Raw genomic sequence first — 26,287 nt, 5'->3', positions numbered from 1 at the left:
ACAGCCATAAAAGGGGAAATCGACAATAACACAATCATAGTAGGGGACTTTAACACCCCACTTTCACCAATGCACAGATCATCCAAAAATGAAAATAAATAAGGAAACACAGGCTTTAAATGACACGTTAAACAAGATGGACTTAATTTGTATTTATAGGACATTACATCCAAAAACAACAGAATACACATTCTTCTCAAGTGCTCATGGAATATTGTACAGGATAAATCATATTTTGGATCACAAATCAAACCTTGGTAAATTTAAGAAAATTGAAATCACATCAAGTATCTATTGCGACCACAGTGCTATCAGACTAGGTATCAATTACCGGAAAAAGTCTGTAAAAAATACAAACGCATGGAGGCTAAACAATACACTACTTAATAACCAAGAGAACAGTAAAGATATCAAAGAGGAAATCAATAAATGCATAGAAACAAATGACAATGAAAACACAACAACCCAAAACATATGGGATGCAGCAAAAGAAGTTCTAGGAGGGAAGTTTATAGCAATACAATCCTGCCTTAAGAAACAAGAAACATCTCAAATAAACAACCTAACCTTACACGTAAATCAATTAGAGAAAGAAGAACAAAAAAAACCCCAAAGTTAGCAGAAGAAAAGAAATCATAAAGATCAGATCAGAAATAAATGAAAAAGAAATAAAGGAAACGATAGCAAAGATCAATAAAATTAAAAGCTGGTTCTTTGAGAAGGTAAACAAAACTGATAAACCATTAGCCAGTCTCATCAAGAAAAAAAAGGGAGAAGACTCAAATCAATAGAATTAGAAATGAAAAAGGAGAAGTAACAGCTGGCACTGCAGAAATACAGAGGATCACGAGAGATTACTACAAGCAACTATATGTCAATAAAATGGACAACCTGGAAGAAATGGACAAATTCTTAGTAATGCACAACCTTCCAAGATTGAAGCAGGAAGAAATATAAAATATGAACAGACCAATCACAAGGACTGAAATTGAAACTGTGATGGAAAATCTTCCAAGAAACAAAAGTCCAGGACCAGATGCCTTCAGAGGAGAATTCTATCACACATTTAGAGAAAAGCTAACACCTATCCTTCTCAAACTCTTACAAAATATATAAGAGGGAGGAACACACCCATACTCTTTCTACGAGGCCTCCCTCACCTTGATATGAAAACCGGATAAAGATAGAAAACTACAGGCCAATATCACTGGTGAACATAGATGGAAAAATCCTCAACAAAATACTAGCAAACAGAATCCAACAGCACATGAAAGGATCATACACCATGATCAAGTGTGGTTTATCCCAGGAATGCAAGGATTCTTCAATATACAAAAATCACTCAATGTGATACAGCATGTTAACAAATTGAAGGAGAAAAACTGTATGATCATCTCAATCGATGCAGGGAAAGCTTTCAACACCCATTTATGATAAAAACCCTCCAGAAAGTAGGCATAGAGGGAATTTACCTCAACATAATAAAGGCCATATATGACAAACCCACAGCCAACATCATCCTCAATGGTGAAAAACTGAAACCATTTCCACTAAGATCAGGAAGAAGACAAGTTTGCCCACTCTCATCACTATTATTCAACATAGTTTTGGAAGTTTTAGCCACAGCAATCAGAGAAGAAAAAGAAATAAAATGAATCCAAATTGGAAAAGAAGAAGTAAAGCTGTCACTGTTTGCAGATGACATGATAATATGCATAGAGAATCCTAAAGTTGCTACCAGAAAACTACTAGAGCTAATCAATGAATGTGGAAAAGTAGCAGGATACAAAATTAATATACAGAAATCTCCAGCATTCCTATACACTAATGATGAAAAATCTGAAAGTGAAATTTAGGAAACACTCCCATTTACCACTGCAAGACAAAGAATAAAATATCTAGGAATAAACCTACCTAAGGATACAAAAAACCTGTAGGCAGAAAATTATAAGACACTGATGAAAGAAAATAAAGATGATACAAATAGATGGAGAGATATACCATGTTCTTGTATTGGAAGAATCAACATTGTGAAAATGACTATACTACCCAAAGCAATTTACGGATTCAATGCAATCTCTATCAAACTACCACTGGCATTTTTCACAGAACTAGAACAAAATATTTCACAATTTGTATGGAAACACAAAAGACCCCGAATAGCCAAAGCAATCTTGAGAGTGAAAAACGGAGATGGAGGAATCAGGCTCCCTGATTTCAGAATATACTGCAAAGATACAGCAATCAAGACAGTATGGTACTGGCACAAAAGCATAAATATAGATCAATGGAACAGGATAGAAAGCCCACAGATAAACCCACACACATATGGTCACCTTATCATTGATAAAGAAGATAGGTATATACAGTGGAGAAAAGACAGCTTCTTGAATAAGTGGTGCTAGGAAAACTAGACAGCTACATGTAAAAGAATGAAATTAGAACACTCCCTCACACCATACACAAAAATAAACTCAACATGCATTAAAGACCTAAATGTAAGGCCAGACACTATCAAACTCTTAGAGGAAAACATAGGCAGAACACTCTATGTCATAAATCACAGCAAGATCCTTTTTGACCCACCTCCTAGAGAAATGGAAATAAAAGCAAAAATAAACAAATGGGACCTAATGAAACTTCAAAGCTTTTGCACAGCAAAGAAGACCATAAACAAGATGAAAAGTCAACCCTCAGAATGGGAGATAATATTTGCAAATGAAGCAACTGACAAAGGATTATTCTCCAACTTTTACACGCAGCTCATGCAGCTCAATATCAAAAAACCAAAGAACCCAATCCAAAAATGGGCATAAGACCTAAATAGACATTTCTCCAAAGAAGATATACAGATTGCCAGCACATGAAAGGATGCTCAACATCATTAATCTTTGAGAAATGCAAATCAAAACTACCATGAGATATCATCTCACACCTGTCAGAATAGCCATCATCAAAATATCTACAAATATTAAGTGCTGGAGAAGGTGTGGAGAAAAGGGAACACTCTTGCACTGTTTGTGGGAATGTAAATTGATACAGCCACTATGGAGAACCGTATGGAGGTTCCTTAGAAAACTAAACATAGAACTAGCATACGACCCAGCAATCCCACTACTGGGCATATACCCTGAGAAAACCATAATTCAAAATGTGTCATGTACCAAAATGTTCATTACAGCTCTATTTACACTAGCCAGGACATAGAAGCAACCTAACTATCCCTCATTGGATGAATGGATAAAGAAGATGGGGCACATATATAAAATGAAATATTATTCAGCCATAAAAAGAAACGAAATTGAGCTATTTGTAATGAGGTGGATAGACCTAGAGTCTGTCATAACGAGTGAAGTAAGTCAGAAAGAGAAAGACAAATACCGTATGCTAACACATATATATGGTATCTAAGAAACAAAAGGTCATGAAAAACCTAGGGGCAAGACAGGAATAAGGACACAGACTTACTAGAGAATGGACTTGAGGATATGGGGAGGGGGAAGGGTAAGCTGTGACAAAGTGAGAGAGTGGCATGGACATATATACACTACCAAACATAAAATAGATAGCTAGTGGGAAGCAGCTGCATAGCACAGGGACATCAGCTCGGTGCTTTGTGACCACCTAGAGTGGTGGGATAGGGAGGGTGGGAGGGAGGGAGATGCAAGAGGGAAGAGAGATGGGGTACATATGTATATGTATAACTGATTCAGTTTGTTATAAAGCAGAAACTAACACACCATTGTAAAGCAATTATACTCCAATAAAGATGTTAAAAAAAATGAAACTAGTCAGTCGCTTACTGCAAACTCCAAGTCTACAGTTGTTCCCAAAATCCACCACCTCAATTTTCGGGATGATTCATTGTCTGTTCAGGTATTCCACAGATGCAGGGTACATCATGTTGATTGTGGAGATTTAATCCACTGCTCCTGAGGCTGCACGGAGAAATTTCCCGTTCTCTTCTTTGTTCACAGAGCTGGGTTTCAGCTTTAGATTTGGCCCTGCTTCGGCATGCAGATTGCCCTCTTGCGTGTGTTCTTCACCCAGACAGGAGGGGGCTAAAGCAGCAGCTGATTAGGGGTCTACAGCTCACTCAGGCTGGGTAGAGGGAGGGGTATGGAATGCGGGGTGAGCCTGTGGTGGCAGAAGCTGGCATGACATTTCAACAGCCTGAGTCCTGCTGTGTGTTCTCCCAGGTAAATTGTCCCTGGATCACGGGACCCTGGCAGTGGTGGGCTACACAGCCTCCGTGGAGGGGCGGTGTGGAGAGTGACCTGTGCTTGTACACAGGCTTCTTGGTGGCTGCAGCATCAGCGTTAGCATTTCATGCCCGTCTCTGATGTCCGCGCTGATAGCTGCAGCTCTCGCCTGTCTCTGAAGCTTGTTTATGCGGTGTTCTGAATCTCCTCTCCTCGGACACCCCGAAACAATGGTCTTTTGACTCTTACACAGTTCCAGACCTTTTCCAAGACTCCCTCCGGTTAGCTGTGGCACACTAGCCCCCTTCAGGCTGTGTTCACGCAACCAATCCCAGTCCCTCGTATATGACCTCCAAAGCATGAGCCTCAGCTCCCAGGCCCCACCCGCCCTGTCGGGTGAGCAGACAAGCTTCTCAGTCTTGTGAGTGCTGGTCAACACCCATCCTCTGTGTGGGAATTTCTCCACTTTGCCCTCTGAACCCCTGTTGCTGATCTCTCCTCCATGGCTCCGAAGCTTCCACCGCCTGTCTCCACCAGTGAAGGGGCTTCCTACTGTGTGGAGACGTTTCCTTCTTCACAGCTCCCTCCCAGAGGTGCAGGTCCCAACCCTATTCTTTTTTCTCTGTTTTCTTTTGCCCTACCCAGGTATGTGGGGAGTTTCTTGCTTTTTGGGAAGTGTGAGGTCTTCTGCCAGCTTTCAGTAGGTGTTATGTAGGAGTTGTTCCACATGTAGATGTATTTCTGATGTATTTGTGGAGAGGAAGGTGGTCTCCACATCTTACTCTTCCGCCACCTTGAAGGTCCCCCCCACACTGTTATATTTTGTAAATATATGTGTATGTTGTCAATCAAACCATGTGGTCAATTTGCACTGCGATTAAAAGCTTTAAAATACTTAGTATTTATATGAGACATTTTGCTGCTTTTTAATTTTTTCATGAAAATTTGTTTTTTCAGAATTCACATTTGTTTCTGTAAACTGGTCTACAAACTTAACAGCTTCTAGATTTGGTACATTTGAGATTTTAACAGTAAAATCAATTTTTGCACATGACCTACTTTTTCTATGAGCCAATCAGTTTCTCTCCATGGTTCTAGGTCACTGGAGGTGGGGGCCAGGCTTCTCTTTCCACTTCCCACCCCAGAGAAAGCCCCTTCTCCCAAGCCCTTTCCTTACTCTTCCGTTAGAGGGAAGACTGATGTGATGGGCCAGATTCCGGAGCACTGTGAGCAGTACCAGTGTGCACTGGGACTGGACACCTATGCGTGGAAGACATGTCCATGCCCTCTCTTTCTTACAATACTAAGAGGTACATAAGCTGAGCCACTGCCTACCCATGAAGGCTGGGAGCTGCCACATCACTCTCTCCTACTTTCTTCTCACTGGAGATTTGGGGCTCTGTCATCCTTGCACATTAGGGATCAGCTGGTGGTAAGAAGTAGAATTAAAGTCAAGGAGATCCTGCTTCATTCTTGAGCGCAAGCCCGTGCTTCACCCCAACTCCACAAGAAGGAACTTCACTGACAGACCCTGGGAACTGGCCCAGTGAAGGATATTCCAGACTCCTATGTGTCTGTCTCCTTTAGGGAAAGCCCTGGGAGAGGGCAGAGCAGCTGTGTTGGGTAGGAGGAGGGCATTGTTTTGTCCGCTGAACAAATACTGGCCCCGTACTGTCAGATTCTCACTAGTAACTCCACACCTTCACGTCTCTCGCTCTACTGAAGATGGTGAACACATTGACCCAAATGTCATAACCCACAATTAAATGTCACAGGTACCCATTCAAAAAGACATGCCCTCAGGTGTTGCCATGCTCTCAGCCAGAGGCCAGCACTTGGTGTTTACAGACATGGTGGTGGACACAACTCATAGAATGATAAGGTAAATGTCTGTTGATAGGTTAAAGCCTCCTGAATTCCAGTGGTTCCCCCACACCTGCTTTCCATCAGGGGCTCATGCACCAATGTCAGGTACTATGAAGCCAGTGTTCTCATTCTTAAGCTGGTCCCACTGTAACACGTTGTCCTTATTTAGACTTCATGTTATCTCTCAGTACTTTGGCCTTGACATTTAGACTATCCAAATTGTAAACACTTTCTTGACCAACTCACTGGCTTCTGATATATCTCACTTAAAATTGGACGTTCCAGGACATCTTCAGTAACTATTACCACATATCTAACAAATTATTTGTTTTCTTTGCACACAATGTTAATTATTTATCTCACATTTAACAATTGCCTTGAAATAGTGCATATCACTACTGCCCTTTTGGAAATACTTTCCGCTAGCACTAAGTTATATATTCAAAATTTTATATTTTTAGAGGTAGCCCAGATGTCCTACAGAATCACTGCCAATTACCAATATATGCTATTTCACTTGCACAAAAATTTTCACACTCACAGGCCCATGTAAATTTTTAATATATGCAGAGTCCAGATAGGATAAGTTTATCTTTGGTGGTCAGTTTCCAAATATGCCTCCACATGAGAAGGTGGAGTCTATTCTATAGACTCTATAATCTATACTAAAGTGCTCGTTCCACAGCTTTTTCTCCAACACCAGAAAATCAATTCTCTGTTCCCATAGGCTCTGCTAAAGTTGCATTCCTCTGTGTACCAAAATAAACCCACTGCTGAGATCACACCCATATCACATGGAGCCATCACTCAAAGTGAGCCCTAGTGGAATGATCATCAACTAAATATTCACTCACACATGCTCAGGGAACAGGGAACTATTTTTTTAATACATCTTTATTGGAGTCTAATTGCTTCACAATGCTGTGTTAGTTTCTGTTGTACAACAAAGTGAATCAGCTGTATGCATACATGTATCCCCATATCCCCTCCCTCTTAAGCCTCCCTCCCACCCTCCCTATCCCACCCCTCTAGGTCATCGCAAAGCACTGAGCTGATCTCCCTGTGCTATGCTGATGCTTCTCACTAGCTATCTATTTCACATTTGGTAGTGTATATATGTCGATGCTACTCTCACTTAGCCCCAGCTCAGGCTGAGGGCAAGACTCCAAGAAGCCTATGATGGAGCAGGTGCGGTGGAGCTGAGTGCAGAGCTCTTGCTGAACATTGTGGGCACTCAGCTCAGATGACAGATAAGCTAGACATTAGGTATAAAATACTCTGCCCTACAACTAAGTTCAAAACTGATACATGCCCACCCTCCCAAGGAATGAAAGCAAGCCCAACAAGCCATAAAGGACTCAACAGTAACTTAAATATCTGCCAGAACAAAACTGAAAAGCCTTTATAGACTATGAAACAGTCCAGATTTCAAACAGTGCACAAACCTTCTGCACCAAACAAAACAAAAATGCTTACATATACCAAGAAAGCAGGAAAGAGTGAATCAAAATCAATAAAAACAGCAGTGAATAGAAAATGACCTCAAGAAATCTAAACTGTTGGAATTAGCAGAAAAACAGAAGGAAAACATGCCCAAGGTTCCCCTCTTCTCTGACCCTCATCATCACAACTATCACCAGTGACCCATGTGAATCTATGAGGTTTGTTTAATAACTTGCTCAAGGTCACACAGCCAGTGGTGGAGTCAGGGTGTTCAAATTTTTCCCACTACACTGATATTAGTGATAATTTTTGATGCACAAACCTCCTCCATACTTAAAAGTTTTGAAAATAGTTTCCTCATTTTGCATGGTATTAAATGAAGTGATAATAGACTCAAATTTACTTTACATCAGATGTCTTATAAATTCAATTTTAATGCAATCTGAGAGAGAGAGAGAATTAATGGACATGTGGTTTATCCCCCCACCACACACCTCACAGTGTTTTTGTCCCTCTGACTCTACTTTTTGTCCCAGTGTGCCTGAAAAGGAGATGTCACATTCAGACTCTTATCTCATGAAGGGGCTCTTTGGCTTTCTGGCATGAGGAATACTGGCTTCAAAAGGCTGCCATGACCTGGTGCAAGTTGACACTGTGGTCCACACATCACCCCACGTGTGGACTTAGATGCTCTGTTTTACAGGTCTTTATTATGTGGAAGCAGCCCCCAGATATAGAGGGGAAAAGATGGGCCCATGCCAGCAGGCCAACTGTAGTGTGAGAAACAAACAGGGTCTACACCTGGCTCATCCATCTTGACACACATCACCTTCATTCCCAGCAAAATCTGCTCTCCCTGTTACCAGGCAGTGACTTTGCAGTACCTACAATGCCCTACTAATGAAGCTTAAAATATCAAGGCCCTCCACAAAATATCTAAGTGCAACATCTCCTGCAAATTACTGACCTTTCGGGATGACGCTATGAAGAATGCAGTGTACACACCATGATCCCTCAAAGGAAATTTATAAGGCTAATGCCCTCTCCAACTGCCTTTACAAGAAATAAAGGGGAAACATGGCAGGGAAACCATGAGAATCACTAGACAATCCTCATCACCCTGTGACATCTCCCCTTCCCCCACCTTAATAACAACCCCTCCCTCCAAGGTCTTCCTGGGACCTGGGTTATTATGATGAAGGAAGGAACACTGATCTGAGAAGAGATGGTTACTAGTAACATAAACAATGACAATAATAACAACTAATATTTATTGATCATTACTGTGTCAGGTATTTTGGTAAGCATTTTACATGGACTCTCTCCTTTAATTCTCCCAACCACGATGTAAGTTAGATTATTATTGAAATTTCACAGCGAAAGCCTTGAAAAAGCAGAAGTAATTCTCTTAAGGTCAATTGGCAGAAAGTGGGGAATCTGGGATCTAGGGTTTGGATTCAGGTCTGTCTCCAGCACCCTCTTTTATTTTGAAGTATAGTTGATTTACCATGTTTCAGGTGTACAGCAAAGTGATTCAGTTACACTTATCTCTCTAGATACATATATAGATAGATAGACAGATAAATGATAGATTAGATAGATAGATAGATATTCTTTTTCAGATTCTTTCCCATTATCGGTTAATACATGATATTGACTATAGTTCCCTGTGCTATACGGTAGTTCCTTGATGTGTATCTATTTTACATATAGGAGTACGTATATGTTAATCCCAACCTCCTAATTTATCTCTCCCCCTCCAACCTTTCCCCTTTGGTAAACTTAAGTTTGTGTTCTAAGTCTGTGAGTCTGTTTCTGCTTTGTAGATAAGCTCATTTGTATCAATTTTTTTATATTCCACATATACGTGATATCATATGATATTTGTCTTTCTCTCTCTGACCTACTTCACCTAGTATGATAATCTCTAGGTCCATCCATATTGCTGCAAATGGCACTATTTCATTCTTATTTATGGCTGAGTAATATTCCATTGTATATATATACCACTTCTTCTTTATCCATTCCTCTGTCTATGGACATTTAGGTTGCTTCCATGTCTTGGCTATTGTAAATAGTGCAGCTATGAACATTGGGGGGTGCATGTATCTTTTTGAATTATAGTTTTCTCCAGATACATGCCCAGGAGTGGGATTGCTGGATCATATGGTAATTCTATTTTTAGTTTTCTGAGGAACCTCCATGCTGTTTTCCATAGTGGCTGTACCAACTTGCATTCCCACCAACACTGTAGGAGGGTTCCCTTTTCTCCACATTCTCTCCAGCATTTATTATTTGTAGACATTTTGGTGATGGCACTCTGACCAGTGTGAGGTGATACCTCATTGTAGTTTTGATTTGTATTTCTCTAATAATTAGCAATGTTGAGAATCTTTTCTTGTGCCTGTTGGCCATCTGTATGTCTTCTTTGGAGAAATGTCTGTTTAGATATTCTACCCATTTTTTCATTGGGTTGTTTTTTTAATATTGAGCTGTTTGTATATTTTGAAAATTAAACCCTTGTCAGTCATATTGTTTGCAAATATTTTCTCCCATTCCGTAGACTGTCTTTTTTTGTTTGTTTGTTTATGGTTTCCTTTGCTGTACAAAAGCTTTTAAGTTCAATTAAGCCCCATTTGTTTATTTTTATTTTTGTTTCCATTACTCTAGGAGATGATTCAAAAAAAATATTGTTGCAATTTATGCCAAAGTGTGTTCTGCTTATGTTTTCCTCTAGGAGTTTTGTAGGACCCGACCTTACTTTAGGTCTTTAATCCATTTTGAGCTTATTTTTGTGTATGTTGTTAGAGAATGTTCTAATTTCATTCTTTTACATGTAGCTGTCCAGTTTTCAAAGCACCACTTACTGAAGAGACTGTCTTTCTCCATTGTATATTCTTGCCTCCTTTGTCATATATTAATTGACCATAGGTGCATGGGTCTATTTCTGGGTTTTCTATATGGTTCCACTGATTTATGTGTCTGCTTTTGTGCCAATACCATACTGTTTCAATTACTGTGTCTTTGTAGTATAGTCTGAAGTCAGGGAGCGTGATTCCTCCAGCTCTGTTCTTCTTTCTCAAGAATGTTTTGGCTATTTGGGGTCTTCTGTGTTTCCATACAAATTTAAAAATTTTTTGTCCCAATTCTGACAGCAACCTCACTCTTAATGGCTATGCCAGTGTTTCCTGAACTTCAGTAATCATCTGTTTAGCACTATTCCTCTTTTTGCCATATTTGATCATGGTAAATGCTAGTCTAATACCAAATACCTCAATCTACATAAATATTTCACTCGCATGTACTATATCTTTGCTAACAATTTTAATTTATTAATCTCACATGATATCCTCATTATTGTGTTTAGAAGGCTTAATATTTTCCCTTGATAAATCATTATACATCAGTAAGTATATTTTTCAATTAAACTTTCTATCACTACCATGGTGGAAATCCCACATCACTTGTCAAAAAAGGCAAGTGGACATAAAAACTAATTTCAGTGAAGCAAAATGGATCATTTGTTTAAAAATTATTTAATACATGTTAATCTTTTTCGATGATTCATCCAGATGTATCACTGATCATCTGGGTGTCAGTTTGGTAGATTTTATCAATGTGAGGGATTCCTCTGTAGCCAAAATCCTCCTAGATACATGGGCAAAACTTAATTTCTGGACCTATGAAGCTGTGAATAATGGTGAATATACCAAGGTATTAACTTCCCCTATGGGAAACTGAGTGGGTGACAAGATGTCCTTCCTCATGTGTCCTTTGACTCCTGTGTTTTTAAACGATGAGTACTGATTTGTGACATTTTCTTCCTGGTCCAGGGTGCATGCATTCACTAGTGACCAGGATAGATGCCATGTTAATTTCCCCTATAACCCCAGAGGCTTGTACAGTATATAGAAAACACAGAGTTCTCAATAAATATTTGTCAAATAAATTCTCCTGTATCTTTGCAAATCTTGTTCCTTCTTGGAATGTTATTCCCACAGCTTTGATAGCTGATAAACTCCAATTCATCCTTACAAACCAGGTGTAAGTACTCCTGACTCCTTCAGGAAGTTGTTTCCTCCTCTCTGTTCCCATCAGTTATTGTCCATACCTCTATCAGAGAGATATTGTGGTATTGATTTGAAGGCTGCTTACCCGACCAGACTCTGAATTTCTCACAGCAGTAACTATTTCAAGTTCATCTTTGTGAAAGTTCTTCAAATTCTATGGCACTGTTTTTTTCCTTTAATACTGTCATGGGTTTGGTCTTATTTTCCAAACCAAATTGGGAGTTCCTGTAGTATAATGAGCCTGACCATCCAGTTTGTGTGTCATATGATTCTTCAGCCATCATCCCTTCTCCTAGGAGCCCCACCAAGCCCTTCTACCATCACTCAGTTCTTGAGATCACCAAGATCGCTTGAGCCTCAGTTAAGCTTCTTCCTTCTCCCAGGTTTCCATCTCTGGACTCAAAGACTTATTATCTACTTTAAAGACTAAATACACGTTACTGGACAGGGGAATGAATAAAATCTTCAATATAGCATTGTTACTAAATCAAACTGTGTCCTCTAAAAATATTTGAATTTTAGAAATCATCATGTGGAATTCTTATCAAATCCACTTTTGGAAAAATTTCATCTAAAATTTCTCAAACATCTTCGAGTTCATTGTGGTAGATGTAAATGTTGATAGAGACAGAATGGATAGAAAGGTGAAGGGGGAACCCGTGAGATAAGAGGTTTGTAAGATGATGTCTGATCCTCATTATTCATGCACTCCTTATTCTACTGCTAGCAGGTGTCACCATCTCATTATCATGTGAAAAGATAGCCTAGAGAAAGAAAACTTACCCACCTCAACCCATCAACATCAGCATTGGTCTTTGGGGCTGAGAAAACTTAGGTAACTTGCTCAAGCTCCCTTATACTCATTCTATAAGACTAGTGTTCATTACCCAGTTACTAAAATCAGAAAAGACATCATATGAAAAGTATACTACAGAATAATATTCTTTATGAATATAGATGAAAATATCCTCAATAAAATCAAAAGCAGAGATTGGAAGAATAGATTTTTTAAATACTCTTATTATATGCTGTCTAGAAGAGACACACTTTACATTCAAAGATACAAGTATCTTAAAAATAAAAGGGTGGAAAAAGTATGTCATCCAAACAAAAATGAAAAGAGAGCTGGAGCAATTGTATGAATATGACTTAAGACAAAAATATCATTAGACAAAATATACTTTAAGACAAAAGTTGTAATTAGATACAAATAGGGACATTTTTATCATGATAAAATGCTGAATCCATCAAGAAGGTATAATAATTCAAAACATATATGTACATCACAACAGTGCCTCATAATACATGAAGCAAAAACTGACAGAATTGAAGGGAGAAAGAGACAATTCAACAATAATAATTGGAGAATTCAATACCTCCCTTTTAGTAATATTAGAGTAAATAGGCAGAAAATAGCAGGTAATAGAACACATTAACAGCACTATCAAAAATACAGGACTAACAGATACCTGTAAAACATTTCACCCAACAACAGTAAGGAGAAGAGTACACAATCATCTGAAGTGCATATTCTCCAGGATAGACTATACATTATGCCATTACACAAGCCTCAATAAATTTTGAAAATAATGAAATCATGCAAGCTTGTTCTCTTATTACAATGGAGTGGAATTAAAAGTAAGTGACAAAAGGGAGTTAAATAATTCAAAAGTATGTGGAAATTAACAAATAACCAGTGGGTCAAAGAAGAAGTCACAAGGAAACTTAGAAAATACTTTAAGATGAGTGAAATGAAAAACACAAGATCCCAAACCTTACAGAATATAGTGAAAGCAGTTCTTAGAAACAAATGTATAGCTAAAAATGCCATTATTAACAAAGAAGAAACAATTAAAAATTCATTTAAGACACAGGAAAATGAAGAGTAAATTAAACCAAAACAAGTAGAAGGAAGAAAATAAGGAATATTACAATGGATATAAATGAAAAGAAAATAGAAAATAATAGAGGAAATCAATAAAACCAAAAGTTAATTTTTTGAAAAGATCAACAAAATTGAAAAGCTTTTAGCTAGACCAAGATAAAATAACAAAGACTCAAATTGCAAAAATCAGAAATGAAAGATAGAACATTAACACAAACCTTACAGAAACAAAAAGATTATGAAGAATGATATGAACAACTGAATGCCAACAAATCAGATAACCTAGATGAAATGGACAAATCCTCCAAAAGACACTAACTACTGAAATTGACTCAAGGTAAAATTAAAAAATCTGAATAGACATAACAATTAAAGGGATTAAATTAATAACAACTATATTTCCACAAAGAAAAACCTAGGATCAGAGGGCTTAAGTGGTGAATTATACCAAATATATTCAAAGCAAAATTAACATCAAACTTTCACAAGATGATCCAACAAATAGGAGAAGAAGGGACATTTCCTAACTAATTTTATGAACATAGCTTTAACCTAATTCCAAAATCACACAAGGCATCAACAAGAAAAAACAAAATTAAGACCAATATCCCTTATAATATGGGCACAAAAATCCTCCACAAATTACTCACATACTGAATCCAGCAACACACACAAAAAGATTATACATAAAGATCATGTGAGATTTATTCTGGGGATGTAAGTTTGACTCAACATACAAAAATCAATCAATGTAATATGTCATCTTGACTTAATAAACGGAAAAATCTTATCATTTCAATAGACAAAAACATGTGACAAATCCAAAAGCATTTTTTTGATAAAAACAATGAAGAAAACAGGAAAAGAAAGGCACATTCTCAACTCGATAAAAGCAATCTACCAAAACCCAACAACCAACATAATACGTAACTATGAAAGCCTGAAAACTTTTGCCCTAAAATAATGAAAAAGACAACAATGTCCACTCTCACTTCTATCCAACATTGTACTGGTGCTTCTAGCATAACATTTAGGCAAGAAAATTTTTAAAAGACCTCAAAATTAGAAAGAAAGAAAGAAAACTATTTCACAGTTGACATGATCCTGTGTATAGAAAATACTAAGGAAGACAGAAAGGAAAATATTATTGGAACTAATCATCCAGTTTAGCAAGGTTGCAAAATATAAGATCATCATAAAAATTTGATTGTATTTCTATACACTAGCAGTGAAATATTTTCAAGAGAAATTAAGAAAAGAATTCCATGTATAACAGTATCCACAGAAATAAAATACTTAGAAATAAATTTAACAAAAGAAGTGTAAGACTTATACACTGAAAACCACAAAATATTGTTGAAAGAAACTAAAGAAGACCTAAATTAATGGAAAAGCATCCCTTATTCACTGATTGGAAGACTTTATATTGTTAAAATTTGTAATATTTCACAACATGATCTACAGATATTGTGTAATCCCTATTAAAAATCCCAGCAGGCTATTTCTGCCAGAATTGACAAGCTAATCCTAAAATTCCCATGGAAATGCAAGGAACCTAGAAAAGCCAAAAATAATCTTGAAAAAGACAAAGTGGAAGGCTCTCACTTCCTGATTTGAAACTTACTATAGAGCAACAGTAATCAAGATGTGGTCTTGGAACAAAAAATCTTAAAATTTGTATGGAGACGCAAAAGACCCCGAATAGCCAGTGCAATCTTGAGAAAGAAACCCGGAGCTGGAGGAATCAGGTTTCCTGACTTCAGACTATATTACAAAGCTACAGTAATCAAGACAGTATGGTATTGGCGCAAAAACAGAAATATAGATCAAGGGAACAGGATATAAAGCAAAGAAATACACCCACGCACCTATGGTCAATTAATCTATGACAAAGGAGGCAAGGATATACAATGGTGGAAAAACAGTCTCTTCAACAAATAGTGCTGGGAAAACTGGACAGTTACTTGTAAAAAAAATGAAATTAGATCATTCTTTAACACCATACACAAAAATAAGCTCAAAATGGATTAAAGACCTAAATGCGTGACAGGACATTATAAAACTCCTAGAGGAAAACATAGGCAGAACACTCTCTGACATAAGTTGCAGCAATATCTTTTTTGATCCATCTCAAAATAAACACACGGGACCTAATTAAACTCGAAAGCTTTTGCACAACAAAGGAAACTATAAACTAAATGAAAAGACAACCCACAGATTGGGAGAAAATATGTGCAAATGATATGACTGACAAGGGATTAGTCTTCAAAATTTACAAACAGCTCATGGAGCTCTTTGTAAATCATCAAAACAAACAACCCAATCAAAAAATGGGCAGAAGATCTAAATAGACATTTCTCCAAAGAAGACAAACAGATGGCCAAGATGCACATGAAAAGATGTTCAACATCGCTAATCGTTAGAGAAATACAAATCAAAACTACAATGAGATATCACCTCACACCAGTCAAAATGGCTCTCATCAAAAAATCTGGAATCAGGGGCTTCCCTAGTGGTGCAGTAGTTAAGAATCTGCCTGTCAATGCAGGGGACACGGGCTTGAGTCCTCGTCCGGGAAGATCCCACATGCCACGGTGCAACTAAGCCCGTGCACCACAACTACTGAGCCTGTGCTCTAGAACCCACGAGCCACGACTACTGAAGCCCTTGTGCCTACAGCCCATGCTCTGCAACAAGAGAATCCATGACAATGAGAAGCCAGTGCACTGCAACAAAGAATAGTCCCCACTCACCACAGCTAGAGAGAGCCCGCACACAGCAAAGAAGACCCAATACAACCAAAAATAAAAACAAATAAATTAATTAATTTTAAAAAATCCAGAAACAATAAATGCTGGAGAGGGTGTGGAGAGAAGGGAACTCTCCTGTGCTGTTGGTGGAAATGTAAATTCGTATAGTCAGTATGGAGAACAGCATGGAGGTTCCTTAAAAAACTAAAAATAGAGCTACCATATGACACTACAATGCCACTCCTGGGCATATATCCTGAGAAAAACATGGTTTGAAAGGAAACATGCACCCCAATATTCATTGCAGCACTGTTTACAATAGCCAAGGAATGGAAGCAACCTAAATGTCCATCGTTGGAGGAAAGGATAAAGAAGATGTGGTACATATAACCACAATGTTCATTGCAGCACTATTTACAATAGCCAGGACATGGAAACAACCTAAGTGTCCATCGACAGAGGAATGGATAAAGAAGATGTGACAGATGTACAATGGAATATTACTCAGCCATAAAAAGAAACGAAATTGAGTTATTTGTAGTGAGATGGATGGATCTACATCTGTCATACAGAGTGAAGTAAGTCAGAAAGAGAAAAACAAATACCGTATGCTAACACATATATATGGAATCTAAGGGGGAAAAAAAGGTTTTGAAATGCCTAGGGGCAGGATAGTAATAAAGATGCAGATGTAGAGCATGGACTTGAGGACATGGGGTGGGGGAAAGGTAAGCTGGGACGAAGTGAGAGAGTGGCAGTGATATATATATATACTACCAAATGTAAAATAGTTAGTGGGAAGCAGCCACATAGCACAGGGAGATGAGTTCGGTGCTTTGTGACCACCCAGAGGGGTGGGTTATGGAGGGTGGGAGGGAGAAACAAGAGGGAGGGCAGATGGGGATATACGTATACGTATAGCTGATTCACTTTTTTATACAGCAGAAACTAACACAACAATGTAAAACAATTATACTCCAATAAAGATGTTTAAAAAGAAAAAAGATGCTGGACATCATTAGTCATCAGGAAAAGGAAAATCAAAATCACACATGAGATGGAACTTCACATCTTGTAGAATGGCAAGATAAAAAAGGCAGACAATAACAAGTATTGGTGATGATGTGTAGTGTATATATGTCCATACCACTCTCTCACTTTGTCACAGCTTACCATTCCCCCTCCTCATATCCTCAAGTCCATTCTCTAGTGGGTCTGTGTCTTTATTCCCGTCTTACCCCTAGGTTCTTCGTGACCTTTTTTTTTTCTTAGATTCCATATATATGTGTTAGCATACGATATTTGTTTTTCTCTTTCTGACTTACTTCACTCTGTATGACAGACTCTAGGTCCATCCACCTAACTACAAATAACTCAATTTCGTTTCATTTTATGGCTGAGTAATATTCCATTGTATACATGTGCCACATCTTCTTTATCCATTCATCTGTTGATGGACACTTAGGTTGCTTCCGTGTCCTGGCTATTGTAAACAGAGCTGCAATGAACCTATTGGTACATGACTCTTTTTGAATTATGGTTTACTCAGGGTATATGCCCAGTAGTGGGATTGCTGGGTCGTATGGTAGTTCTTTTTTTTTTTCTTTTTTTTTAAACATCTTTATTGGGGTATAATTGCTTTACAATGGTGTGTTAGTTTCTGCTTTATAACAAAGTGAATCAGTTATACATATACATATGTTCCCATATCTCTTCCCTCTTGCGTCTCCCTCCCTCCCACCCTCCCTATCCCACCCCTCCAGGCGGTCACAAAGCACTGAGCTGATATCCCTGTGCTATGTGGCTGCTTCCCACTAGCTATCTACCTTACGTTTGGTAGTGTATATATGTCCATGCCTCTCTCTCACTTTGTCACAGCTCACCCTTCCCCCTCCCCATATCCCCAAGTCCGTTCTCCAGTAGGTCTGTGTCTTTATTCCTGTCTTACCCCTAGAGTCTTCATGACATTTTTTTTCTTAAATTCCATATATATGTGTTAGCATATGGTATTTGTCTTTCTCTTTCTGATTTACTTCACTCTGTATGACAGACTCTAGGTCTATCCACCTCATTACAAATAGCTCCATTTCGTTTCTTTTTATGGCTGAGTAATATTCCATTGTATATATGTGCCACATCTTCTTTATCCATTCATCCGATGATGGGCAGTTAGGTTGTTTCCATCTCTGGGCTATTGTAAACAGAGCTGCAATGAACATTTTGCTACATGAATCTTTTTGAATTATGGTATACCCCCAGTAATGGGATTGCTGGGTCGTATGGTAGTTCTATCTGTAGTTTTTTAAGGAACCTCCATACTGGTCTCCATAGTGGCTGTATCAACTTACATTCCCACCAACAGTGCAAGAGTGTTCCCTTTTCTCCATACCCTCTCCAGCATTTATTATTTCTAGATATTTTGATGATGACCATTCTGACTGGTGTGAGATGATATCTCATTGTAGTTTTGATTTGCATTTCTCTAATGATTATTGATGTTGAGCATTCTTTCATGTGTTTGTTGGCAATCTGTATATCCTCTTTGGAGAAATGTCTATTTAGGTCTTCTGCCCATTTTTGGATTGGGTTGTTTGATTTTTTGATATTCAGCTGCATGAGCTGCTTGTAAATTTTGGAGATTAATCTTTTGGCAGTTTCTTCATTTGCAAATATTTTCTCTCATCCTGAGGGTTGTCTTTTTGTCTTGTTTATGGTTTCCTTTGCTGTGCAAAAGTTTTTAAGTTTCATTATATCCCATTTGTTTATTTTTGTTTTTATTTCCATTTCTCTAGGAGGTGGGTCAAAAAGGATCTTGCTGTGATTTATGTCATAGAGTGTTCTGCCTATGTTTTCCTCTGAGAGTTTAATAGTGTCTGACCTTACATTTAGGTCTTTAATGCATTTTGAGTTTATTTTTGTGTATGGTGTTAGAGAGTGCTCTAATTTTACAGTTACTTTCTGACTTGACAATTTGACTCTAAACATGTACTGAAGTGAACTGAAAATATTTCAAGCAAAACCCTGTACAATAGTTTCCCTTAAAACGTTATTCATAATGGCCAAATGGTGGAAACAACACTAATGTCCATCAAAGGATGAATGGCTAATGAGAATGTGGTATATCCATATAATAAAATATTATTTCACAATAAAAGGAATAAGGTGTTGACATGCTACAACATAATGATTATGTTGTAGAAAACATAATGATTAATGAGAGAAGGCAGTTAAAAAAGTCCATCTACTGTATAATCCTTCTACTTGGAATGTTAAATGTATGCAAAGTGTGAGAATCAGTAAAGAGATTCCCAGGGACTGGAGAAAGGGGAGGGATTGGAAGTGACTTTAATACATTCTGGGTTTCTTTTCGAAAGAAAAAAGTTCTTGAATTATATTATGATGACAGTTGCAAACCTCTATGAATATACTAACAATCACTGCCTTGTACACTTTAAAGTATGACTTTTATGGTATTTGAATGTATCTCAATCAATTATTTAAAATGAAAAAAAGAATTTCTAAAGGCACCCATAGTGTTCATAGTATATTGTTACATTTACATACGTCTATGCATGCCTATATATCAGTATAAAAGTACAGATATTCTTTAAATTATTTATAAAACAGATAAATATAAAGGTTTGTAATAGGAAATGATATGGGAGATATAGCCCCCAATGCAACCTCTGCAATGCTACAAGCAAAAATATCAAAATTGCGCTATTCTTCAGGCATGACTTTCATGTTTGGTTCTACTTCTCAGGCTCACCTAGTTCCTGCTTGCTTTCCAATCCTGGTTCTCCAGGTCTCAATGGACAACATGAGCAACCTGATATCCTTGAGTAAGATTTATTTTTGGTTAAGCGATCCTGAGCCTTGTTCTGTTGACCATAATCGCACACCCTGATTCACACAGAGATTGGCAGATGTAGATATTATTTATAGTCATAAAAGGAAAAGAAGCATTTTATTAGACTGCTTTATTGAGGTATGATTGACATACAAATAGCTGTACATATTCAATGTGTACAAATTGATTAAAAGACACTTCTAAGAGAGAAAATGCACAAAAGAAGGAAAAGAGAGCCCAAAGCCACAACCTAGAGTGTGGCAACCTGTAGACGAGCTTAGAGGAAGAGGAGCCCCCAAAACTGAGTCAAAGGAATAGGAGCCACACAGGAAGGAAGAAAACCAGGAGAGAGCGATTTCATGAAATCCAGAAGATTTCAAGGAAGAGGAAGTAGGCAGCAAGTTCAAAGACTAAGAAGTCAAACAGGGGCGGAGGAATGATGCTTTGATTTGACATCATGCTAGTTATTGGAGAACAAGAAAAAATCAGTTTAGAAGACAGAAGGGCATGCAAGACTTGTCAGAGGTGGAGGTGTGGAAGTGGAGACAACTTATCATGAAAGTTTTGCTGTGAAGGGCAGCAGATATATGGAACAATAGTTGGTAGGGAAGTGTCACCAAGGGAAGGTATTGTTTAAAATGGAGGACAGTGGAGCTTGATTGTATGCTGGTGGGAATAACCGCTAGAGCAGGAGAAGATGGAGATGCAAGAGAAACAGTGGTCATCTGCAGCGGTTAAATCTTTTAAAAGATGAGGGTAAAGATTAGATCAACTGGAGACACTGACTTTGTTAAAATTATAACCCACGTGCCCCATGCTTCATACTCTTACTTACAGATGTGCTGATACTTACATCCCCATGCAAGACCAAACTGAGAATGAGAGATTAGTGCACCAGCAATGGCCAGAGGATGAGGAAATGCGCTTTGAAGTCCAAGAGATCCAGATTGAGTTCTGAAGGTTAATCTAGACTGACAAATTTCAGTTTTGAGAAATGTATGGGTTAGGGATTATTGCGTGCCACTGATAGTTCTATTGGCATGTCTGTGAGTGTCTCTGTGTGTTTGCATATTCAGGGGAGGGTGAAAATTTGGGTAGATCCCACTGCTAAGAGAAGAAGAAATCCTTACAATGGAGGATATTAATGGAGGGGACTTTCTCCTTTTCAAGGGAGAGAAAAGGGCAGTCTTCAAGAAAAGCTAGGAACAGAGATCAACCCAGAATAGAATCTTCCCGGAAGGCCTTAACTTTTTTGGGGGCGGGGAGAGCAGGAGTTGGGTGATTTTCCCTGGACTTTAGGAACATTGATATTTAGCCATCATTTCCTAGTAGTTTTGTTCCCTATTATCATTCCCTCAGTTACCTTTCACCTGTTGTTAAAATGTGCTTCTCCCATACAGTCTAGAGTGGTGTTTGGGGCGATTTAAGGAGCAGGACATTCCAGGAAAACATTACCTTCCTTGCATTACTGTTCCTCTTTGGTCCTACTCCAAGGGACTCTCTTCCCAGACATCCAGGCAGAGACCAGCATCCAAGCAGATCTGGTATCCTCTGAAAGAGGTATGACACAGAGAAGCACCTGGCAAGTGGATACTGAGAGTGGATACGAGGCAAACCCCCTTTCCAAAAACAGATGGACATCTGAAAAAGACCCCGAGGTCAGGAGGATGGGCAAGCCTTTGGTTTCGGTTCAGTGCGGGTCATTCAGTTGGAGTGGAAATGAGATTCCTTAGACACTTTGGATTGAGGGGTTGCAGTACACAGGAAGTGGTGGGCAGCTGGGACCCCGTAAATGATAGCAGGGCTGGACAAATGGACTTCTAGAGACATCCTACAACACTGAGAGAGAAGGGAGGGGTAGATGGGGACATACCCCCAGGTTTTGTGCTGCTGTTGCTCACAAACTGGTGCCCTGAGACATCTCACGTCCTGCCTGGGACCGTGGTTGTCCGGCCTCTGAAATGAGGAGAAAATGCAAAGGAGGTAATTGGTTATTTGGGATAAGGGGGTGGGAAAGAGGTGCTTGCTTAGTTCTGCTGCTTTCCAAATTCAGGAGGCTAGCAGAGACCTCTCTCCTCTGAGTCTCCCTAAGGCCCTGCTAAAACAGGAGTGGGGCAGGAAGTGGGAGCTCTATCAACTGGTCTCATGGTCTGGGTAGAGGTCTCCCAGAACAAAGAGGAGAGGAGGGAGTCATCTGTCCTGTGTGACTTCCCTACTGGGGATCATGGAACTTTTCTGGGAGCAGTACTTCTGAAACCTGGCTGTAACTGAGGTTCGTGCTAGAAAATTGGGGCTACTGGAAACCCACACAGTGAGACAGAGGCTACAAGGTGAGAACAGGGGAAGTGAGTTGGGTAGCCGGAGTCCTGGAATCCATGGGCATGGTTTGGAGGTAACAAAAAATTGCTGGTAAGAAGGTGGCTAAAGGTCAAGGAAGCCTACGTCTCCTAACCATGTAAGTGCACTGTGGAGAGGTAGAAATTCTAGATTCATACTGGGCTGCTCTACAATTTCTATCCTCCTCCACCAGGCAGTGGGTGCAGGGCAACGTAGAATTAAATAGAATGTGATTTTTAAATCCCTAAATAGTAGCTTGTGTACCTCAGAGGAAGACAGAGCTCACACGTTTCTCTGCCTTTCTCTTTGTCTCATCCTTAGTCCCTAGACATGACAGGAAACAATACCTTGGTTACCATGGAAACTGAAGCTGAGTGATGCATTGGACTGTGGGTGGAAAGCAAAGGTGGTCTTGACACAAAGGCCCTTGGGAGAAGAGATTCGAGCAAATTCTTTCAATATGAGCAAAGCGCTCATATTGAAAGAATTCACAATTTCCACAGGCACGTTGATCCCTGCAATCATTATTACACAGAAAACACGAAGGTGCATGCATGCGCGCACGCACATGCACACGCACAATGAAAACAGACGTCATTCTCTGCATCATGCTGGCTGGCCCATAGGATTCTTGTGGGCGAAGCTGTGCTACGACCCCTTCAACAACATACGTCATCTCCCTCTCATCTCTCCTCTCCCGCCTCGCTCTGTCCTCCCTTCATTGTCGTTCAGTTTCTCCCCGCTCTGTCTTCCCGTATCCCTCGCCTCTTCTCTCCCTCCTTAGTTTTTCCTTCTGGTCCTCCACTCTGCCTCGCTCTTTGCCCTCCTTCCTTCCCTCTGTATTTTGTTCTTCCTCCCACCCCCTCGCCTGCCCCTAGTATGAAGTGACTAAGAATTCATTCACTCAATTATGATTGACCTAACATAGGCCATTTATTTTGAGCTTCCGGCTTCATCGGACAGTGCATCATAAAATTAATTGCAGACATTACCGTTCCATTGCAAATTATGATAAGTGATATGGAATTAAACAACAAGGAGCTATGAGCGTGAACAATAGGGGACCTAATTTCCGTGGTGGGTTCAGTGAAGGAAATGTCATCGGTATTTGGCATCCTGCCACCCAGCATTGTCTTATTGCCTCTTTAGGTAACTGCCTTCTCTTTCACGTGGGGGGCAACTACCTTCTTCCATCGTTTGCAGCATGATGGGACTCTCACATAAGGTGTCCAGCCCACTCTTGAAGGTGTAAACATGAAGTCCAACGGGATGCCCACTTCTTGGAATCTGACTAACAAACAGACCAAAACAGGGTAAGGAGCTGTTTCATCTTGTCAGTGCATCCTTCTTCCTGCTTCCAAGTTCCACAGCGGCACCTTTGTTTGTGTCCTTCATCCATTCTCTTGCTCATTCTTTCTTCTTCCGTCTCTTCCTCCTCCCTCTCACCTGGCTAGATCCTTTTTCTTAGAGGCCTAACCCCACAAGGACAAAAAGGATGGGCGAGGAGACAAGAATAATTATAAAGTATTAGAAGGTGGAAAGCAGACAGATGAGTGCTATCTGACTTAGCTGATTTAAGAGCCGAGCAGTGAGGAAAGCCCCAAAGCAACAGTCTTTAACCTCCCTCACCAGACCTTCAAACTGTCTGCGAGATTGGCAACGGCAAGTACCCCTACAAGTTAGGGGTAGTAGTGGGGGTTGTAAATTGCACGATTGCTCTTAGGTATAGTTATGAAACATTTAGACACCCAGAGCCCCTCTCAACAACCTGTAGCCTGGACAAATTGCCTTCTCCAAACCCTAGGGAGTTTGAGGAGAGACTTACTCTCTGGAGGGAGTGAATCAGCAGACTTATGGACTTGGAACCTCGGGGTCAGGGGAAAGCAGGCATCCAAACCCAACATAGGGATTTAAGTGAAAAATGTACTGTACGTAAAAGTTCGATCCTCAGCCTCATGCCCAATTTGCTATACAAAGTGCTGGCATCTTGCCTTTTCCCATAGATGCAGGAGGTTCTTCCCTGGGTAATCAAACCATCCCAAGAGTAGAGATTTCATAATTATAGCAGGCAATGGTCCCCACATTTTCAATATTAGTTCAAAATATTTTCTAATTTCAATGATTTCTTCTCAGAGCCATGGGTTGTTTAGGAGGTATGTCTTCGTTTACAAACATATGGGGTATTTTCTAATGATCTTTGTTATCAGTTTATAGTTTTAATGGCATTTTATAGTTTATAGTGGTCAGAAAATATACAAATCACCGAAGAGTCTATTCTTTATGTATGGTCGTGGGAGTCTATTTATCTGAATAGTATTAACTTTTCAATGGAATACAACACAAAAATGGAATTGCACGAAACGTAAATGTTCTGCTCAGTAAATTTTTACATCACAAACGACTGAGTAACTGCAATCCAGGTCAAGAGATTCGGCGTTGCCGGCAACCCAAAAGCACCACCGTGCCTCTACTTGGTCACTACCATCTGCCACCTCAGCAAATCTAACCAGTATTTGACTTTTAGCACTATAATTTTACCTGTTTGTGAAACTTATTACACATAATAAATACGTATCCTTCTAAAGAAACTTTTTATTGAAGAATAGTTGATTTATAATGTTGTGCTAGTTTCTGCTGTACAGCAAGCTGATTCAGATATATATATATATATATATATATTCTTTTTCATATTCTTTTCCATTGTGGTTTATTACAGGACATTGAATATAGTTCCCCTGTGCTATACATTAGGACCTTGTTTTCTATCTATTTTATATGTAGTAGTTTGTATCTGCTAATCCCAAACTCCTAATTTATCCCTCCTGCACCCCTAAACACGTATTCTTATAATCTAGCTTTCTTTTGGCGACATTATATTTTTATGTATTGCTGTTCATTTTTGTCGTAGTGTTAGCTGTAGTTTATTGATTTCCATTACTGAATAGTAATTAAATTTGTATGAACATACCACAACTTAGTTATACCTTCTATGTTTAATGGACATTTCAGTAGCTTTCCAGCCCTGCAGTATTAAAAATGTTACTGTGGTGAACACTCATACCCGTGTTCTCTGATTCCTTTAAGGCTGTACTTGCAGGATCACTTTTATTACTTTCTTCCCCTGTGGCAATGTCTGTGGTGATAATGGATAGCCTGGTCTTTTTCATGATCTCATAGGGGAAGTTTTCAACATTTCATCACTAAGTGAGGTGGATTTTGTAGGCTTTTAAAAGATATTCTGATTGGATTAAGACAGTTCCCTTTTATTCCCAGTTTGCTAGGAGGATTTTTTAAAATCATAAATGGATGTTATTTTTATATTGCATTTTAAATTATTTACCAGTTTATTGATACATAGTTGGCATATAACATTGTGTAGGCTTAAGGGATACAACGTGATGATTTCATACAGGTACGTGCTGTGAAATGATTACCACAATAAGGTTAGTTAACAGCTTCCTTTTATCACATAATTACAATGTGTGTGTGTGTGTGTGTGTGTGTGTGTGTGGTGTGTTTTGAACATTTAAGATTTACTCCCTTAGAACTTTTAAGTATGTGTTACAGTATTAAGTATAATCACAAGGCTGTGCATTAGACCCCCAGAACTTTTTCGTCTTTTAACTAGAAGTCTGTAGCCTTTGACAAACATCATCCATTTCCCCCACTCTCCCGCCTCTGGCAACCACCAATCTATTTTGTTTCTATGAGTTTGGCTTTTTTAGATTCCACATATACGTGAGAACACACAGTATTTGCCTTTCACTTTCTGACCTATATCTCTTCGCATACTGCCCTCAGGGCCCATTCATATTGTCAAAATGCCAAGATTTCATTCTTTTTTTTATGACTGAATAATATTCCGTTATATATATATCTTGCAT

The sequence above is a fragment of the Aethalodelphis obliquidens genome, unplaced genomic scaffold (genome assembly GCF_003676395.1).
Source record: "Aethalodelphis obliquidens isolate GAN/ISIS:26980383/991018 unplaced genomic scaffold, ASM367639v1 scaffold140, whole genome shotgun sequence".
In the NCBI taxonomy this organism is placed as follows: domain Eukaryota; kingdom Metazoa; phylum Chordata; class Mammalia; order Artiodactyla; family Delphinidae; genus Aethalodelphis; species Aethalodelphis obliquidens.
Note: the sequence above shows the minus strand (reverse complement) of the source record.